Source organism: Macrotis lagotis, chromosome X (genome assembly GCF_037893015.1).
Source record: "Macrotis lagotis isolate mMagLag1 chromosome X, bilby.v1.9.chrom.fasta, whole genome shotgun sequence".
Lineage (NCBI taxonomy): Eukaryota > Metazoa > Chordata > Mammalia > Peramelemorphia > Peramelidae > Macrotis > Macrotis lagotis.
In genome coordinates this window covers 289773222-289779221 of record NC_133666.1, presented here as the reverse complement: position 1 = coordinate 289779221, position 6000 = coordinate 289773222, and the positions used below count along the sequence as shown (strand labels likewise).

The 6000-nt window shown below is 51.8% G+C and overlaps 1 protein-coding gene across 3 annotated transcripts in view; it reads left to right on the top strand.

The window, feature by feature from the left end:
• The first annotated feature begins 3108 nt into the window (after positions 1 to 3108).
• Positions 3109 to 6000, top strand: part of RAI14 (retinoic acid induced 14) — a 171920-nt gene continuing 169028 nt past the window's right edge. The window contains exon 1 of one of the 3 annotated variants that reach the window (XM_074202440.1): positions 3109 to 3187. The gene's annotated coding sequence lies outside the window, so the exon portion shown is untranslated. Of the gene's footprint in view, positions 3202 to 3433; positions 3572 to 6000 lie in introns of those variants that run through there. The other 2 variants (XM_074202439.1, XM_074202438.1) reach the window with 2 other exon arrangements.

Genomic DNA, 6000 nt, shown 5'->3' with positions numbered 1-6000 from the left:
GTGAAAAGGCTGTCTTGCACAACATACCTTTACTCTAATAAACATAATTGTGCAACTCATGCTGCCAGTCATTTGGTAGGTTGGTGGGGTCCTCTTTGATAACAAAGAACTAGTAAGTAGATAGTACATTGGGTTTGGAATCAGAAAGACCTGAATTCAAATCCAGACTCACACGGTTACTAGCTGTGTGATCTTTGGCAAGTCACTTAACCTCTGTGACTTTAACTCATTGGAGATAAGGAAATGACAAATTACTCCAATATCTTTGCCAAGAAAACTCCAAAAGTGATCATGGAAAGTGAGCTGTGACTGAAAATGACTAAACAGTTTACCAATGGGTTTTGGGAAAAGAAAAGAAAGGAAAAAGAGAGGAAAAGAAGAGAATGTGATAATGGTAGCAGGAGTGGAATGGATGAGTGCTTTGTAATTCAGGGAGAGATATTAGGAGGGTGAATAATACAACCAAGGTATTGGCAAGGAAGACAATCCTGTAACATTTTAGACTAAGAAAAACAAAGGTTGGGAAAGTGTGTAAAGTGGGAAAGATGTTAGACTACAAAAGATTTAGTAGTCCTTGGTAAGAGAGAAATAATTGAATTTAGCACCTAGTTAACAATATAATTAATCCAAATAAGACGCTAAAATATGCAGCAGCAGCCACACCCTGGGTGAGCAGCCTAGCCAGCCTAGCCTGCCTTGCCTGGCTGTGGCCTCCCTAACAGCATCTTCCAGGTGTCTTATCTCTCCATGGAGGGAACTGGAGTACAAAGTCTTCCCTCTCTTCCCCTCTCCATTTGAATTAGTCTTTAAAACAAACAAACAAACTATATATATATATATATATATATATATATATATATATATATATATATATATGCAATAGGAAATAATTTTCAGACAGAAGGCACTAGAATTAAGAGGGTTTGGGGAAGGCTTGTAGTAAGATGGAATTTTAGTTGGGATTTAAAGGAAGGTAAGTAGTTTGCCAAAAGGAGAGAGAACATTCTAAGCATGGGAGATAGCCAGGAAAAAATGCCCCAGGACAGGGAGTAATGGAGGAACAGTAAAAGATCTAGAGGTTTTCAAGGACTACAAGCTCAATATGAGTCTACAATCTGGTATTGCAGGGGGCAAAAACCTTAATAATCAGGGCACATCTGAAATATCATATTAAGACTTGGGCATCTTGTTTAAGTGTTCAGAGGAGGGCAGCCATAATGGTAAAGTCCACTTCAGAAGTTAAAGGAACTGTAATTTTTAACCCAAAGAGAAGTCTCAAGGAGAAAATGAGAGCTGTCTTCATCAATTTAAAAGTCTGTCACATGGAGGATTAATTAGTTAAGAATTATAGAGCTGAAAGAGATCTTAGAGGCCAATAAAGACACCCCTTCATTTTACAGGTGAGGAAACTAAGGCCATAAGTTTAAGTGACTTCTCCAAAGTCACCTAGGTAGTTAGTTAGCTTCAGTCATATTTTCTGATTCCAACACCAGGGCTTTTTTGACACTGCCTCTTGATTAGACTTGCTATATTTGGTTCTAGAGGGCAAAAGTAGAAGAAATGGACAGAAGTCACAGAGGCAAATTTATATTTGACATCAGGAAAAATTTTCTAAAAACAAGAGCTATCTAAGTGAAATGGGCTGCTTTGGGAAATAATGTTTATGCTTACTAGAGACTAGATTTTCATTTTGTTGGCTATATTATAATGGAGATCTCTTTTCAGGTATGAGTTGGATTAGGATGACTATTGAGGGCTATTACAACCTTGAAGTTTTCTGTGGGAGCAGAGTACCAGAGGAAGAACCAGAGCAGGAACCAGAACCTAGAAATAGTGAGACTCAATTATGACAAGGAGTATCAACCCTGGTCCATGTCCTTCACTGGTCCTGTCAGTATTGTGAACTGTGCAGGTTCTGGTGAGGGGGTCAACATTCCAGTGACCTCAGGTTCTTTCCCAGGTGTGGGTGGGAAGTCTCTGTAGTAGGCTGGATTGATTCCATAGTAGATTTCTGGGTAAGGTGGGGGATAACCAGAGGTGAAATGTTGCTTGACTTCCTAAGAACAAAGAATTATTTCTCCACTCAGGTTAAGCCTCAAAACCAGGATGGTGCTTTATGTCTTTAATAAGTATAGATCTTTGGGGCTGGTTGAGAGTTTTCTAGATTTCCTATGTGCTCTAGCAGGGGTTCTCATTTTGGGAGTTTGTTAGATTAAATGCATCCCTAAGATCTAAATGTTCCACATTTAAATTCTATGATTCTCTGAAATTCTTTTTGTAGTTGTACTTTCAATAAAATCTGTTTTGTGTTTTATCTTACTAACCTGGGCTACTCTCCAGAGAACTGAGTATGTCCATATCAGATCTTTAATGTATTTATTTATTTAGGTTTTTGCAAGGCAATGGGGTTAAGTGGCTTGCCCAAGGCCACACAGCTAGGTAAGTATTAAGTGTGTGAACTCAGGGACGCCTGACTCGGTGCTCTATCCACTGCGCCTCCCAGCCGCCCTTGTATCAAATCTGGAAACAAGTCACTGGGCCCACAAGCAATTACGGATTGTTTACTGTGCATTAAGGGATGAGGATACCAAAAAAAAAAGGGAACACAGTCCCTACTAGAGCTCAGGACCTGTACAAAGTATCATACAGATTATTATCTAAAGCAGGAGTATTTAGCCTAGGGTCCATGAACTTGGGTGGGGGTAGGGGGATTCCTCTTTGTTTTTCACTAACCTGTAACCGAAATTCAGAATTTTCTTCAATTACTTAAAAAAACATGTGTCCTATAAGGAAATCCATAGGATTTATCAGACTGAGAAAGTCTACAGCACAAAGAGATAAAGAGCCCCTCCTCTAAAGGGAAGCCCCCAACATGGAACCGGGAGGTGGGCGAGACTGCTTGGCCACTGCACTCAGCCCCAGCCCCTGCGTCCTCGCGGGGCAAGGAGGGCGGAGCGGCCGAGCTTCCCGCGGTGCGGGGCCGGCTCAGGTAAGGAAGCCCGCCTTCGGGCCCCTCTGGTCCGGTCCCCGCCTCCTCCTCTCTCCCTCCACGTTCCAGTCGGGCTGCGCCCCGCCCGCGCTCCCGGGCCAGTCTGGACTCTTCCGCCCAGAGCTCCCTCCGGGTCCAGTTCCTGTTTGGGTTCGGATGGGGCAGGTCCGGGGCAGGCGCCGTGGCGGGACTCTAGAGGTCAGGGATCAAAGGTCAGCTTAGCTTGGGCTGGCCCGGGGGGGGGGGCGGCGAGCCGGAGGGGGGGGGCGCCTCAGGTCCGGGTCACCTGACTGGAGGAATCCCGGGCCCGGCGGCCGGCCGGGGGGCGGGGCCGGGGGCGGGGCTCTCCGGCCCCGCCCCGCGCTCCTGCTCCAGGTCGGCGGGGCCGGCGCCTGGCGGCCACGTGGTGGTACTGCCGCTGCCCCCGCCCAGCCCCGGGAGCCCGGCGCCCGCTGACCACCCGCGGCAGAGCGGAGGCAGCGAGCGGAGGAGGAGCGGGCGCCGCCGCCTCGCCGCGCCTTCCTCGGGGGAGCGGCCGGGGTCGCCCTTCCCTGCCCGGCCGGGCCGGAGCCGCCTCACGGAGTGAGTGGGACTCGCCCCCTCCCCTGCCCTCCCCTCGCCTCCCCCGGGGGCAGCGCCGGCGCCCCTTCGCGTCTCCCTCTCTTTGTGTCTGGGCGGGGGCTCGCGGGGCCGCGGGCGGGGCGCGGAGGGGGCGGCCCGGCTCGGGGCCCGCGGAGGCGACCCTTCCCCACCTGCTCCGGGCCCGCGGAGGCGACCCTTCCCCACCTGCTCCGGGCCGCGCCGCTGCCGCCCGCCGGCGATGGCCGAGGCGGGGAAGGGAGTCGGGGAGGGGGCGGCCCGGGCCGCCCGGCTATTGTTCTCCCGGGCCAGAAGCCCGCCCGGGGCTGGGGCGCCGAGGGGCGGTGGGGCGGCCCGGGCCTGGGGGAGGGGCGCGGGGCGGCCCTGCGGGAACCCTGCTTCCGTCCCCACTTGCGGCGGGCAGCTGCGAGGCGTGCGGACCCGGTCCCGACCCTGGGGAGGGCAGCCGGGCCGGCCTGCGGGAGCCGCCGAGGGGCCGCAGTGAGAGCAGAAGGGGCTTGGGGGACGGGAGGGAGCTGGCGCCGGGGGGAGCGGAGCCCGGGGGCCCGGCCGGGCTGAGCCGCCAGGAGCGGGGCGCCGCGTGCCCTGAGCCCCCAGGAGCGGGGCGCCGCGAGCCCGGCCGGGCTGAGCCCCCAGGAGCGGAGCCCGGGGCCCCGGCCGGACTGAGTCCCCAGGAGCGGGGCGCCGCGTGCCCTGAGCCCCCAGGAGCGGGGCTCCGCGAGCCCGGCCGGGCTGAGCCCCCAGGAGCGGAGCCCGGGAGCCCGGCCGGACTGAGCCCCCAGGAGCGGGGCGCCGCGAGCCCGGCCGGGCTGAGCCCCCAGGAGCGGGGCGCCGCGTGCCCTGAGCCCCCAGGAGCGGGGCTCCGCGAGCCGGGCCAGGCTGAGTCCCCAGGAGCGGGGCTCCGCGAGCCGGGCCGGGCTGAGCCGCCAGGAGCGGGGCGCCGCGAGCCCTGAGCCGCCAGGAGCGGGGCGCCGCGTGCCCGGCCGGGCTGCCCGGGCTGCGTGCCTCGGGACGGACGCGTGGAAGCGCCTGCCCCGTTCTTCGGGATAGCCGGCTACCGTCTCCTTGTTGGCCTGGGGAACAAAGTCAGAAACTTGATTTGTGGGATCCGGACTGAAGATCACAAGACAGGACTTCTGTCACAGTTACACAGCTTCCTCTTCTATGGGAGGACCGCGGCAATCTATCTGTAGACATTTCATTGATGAACTTTTATCATACTGTATTCACCCTTCAACTCTCAGATTTTTCACCTTTTCTGCACCTACGACAGAGCTGTATATGGAATCAGTCTGGTTACTTGTATAGCGTTGGGTGACTCCTTTCACCTCACTGTGCCAGAGAGGGTTTAGATGGTCTCTAGGTTCTCTTCCAGCTCAAAAGCTATGTTTCTAGGCATCGAATGAATGAATGAATGAATGCTTCAACTTTTACTTAAGAAGAGGCATAAGGCATTCTCTGTTCTCAGTAGATAAAGTTTTACTACTGCTCTGTGATTTCCTCACTCCACTTGTAGTTCATCCTTCATTCTTGAAGAGGACCAGTGACTTCAGGACAGTGATTTCTCCATGACTGGCAGGTGAATTGGATTTAAGTGAGGGAGGGCTGTCCAAAATCACCAGCCTCACTCTCTCCTCTAGAGTCAAAAAAAATCCATCGACAAGACATAGGTCAAGACGATTAGAGATGACAGATGCAGTGGAAGGTCTTGGATTTTTTAAGTTAGGTCTTTCCCAGGTCCCAGTTTGGGACTGGGGAAGAATTGAGGCACAAGATGGCTTAGTTTGCCTTCACAAAAGAATCAGTCTGGTTTGATTGCTCTGTTGATTTCCTGATTTCCTGCCTCTGTCGGTGCATTCTATCTCCTCTTCAACTTTATAGTCTTAGAGCCTTGCCCAAAGCAGTGAGAGGTTAGGAACCTGACCAGGTCAGTCTGTGTCAGAGGAGGGACTGAATGAACACAGGTCTTGTTCAAAGCAGGGCCAGATCTTTCTATGGAATTCCATGCCATTCCTCAGTGAAATTATAATTTAGCCTCTTACTTTATCCCCATAAGCAACTAGTAGGTAGGACACAAATTTACCTTCATTTAACAGATGAGGAAACTTAAGCTTTAAGTGAAAAAAACAAATTATCTGAGCCTACACAACTAGTTAATGGCACAGTTTGAAAATGAATCCAAGTCTCCAGGCTAGGTCAAAGTTTTAGTTCTTTTTGCAGATAGTTTTTATTGCAAGCACCAAACTAAATTTTACCAACACCAGGATTTTAATGAGTTATGGGTTTGCTTTCTTGTGTAATTTGGGAATATGGTCAATACTAATAAATCAGAACTGATTGTTGACTTCTAATTCTATTTAAATTTATGTTCCTTGGGAACCAGTTTCTTCAGAATAGTTCAGTAGAATAGC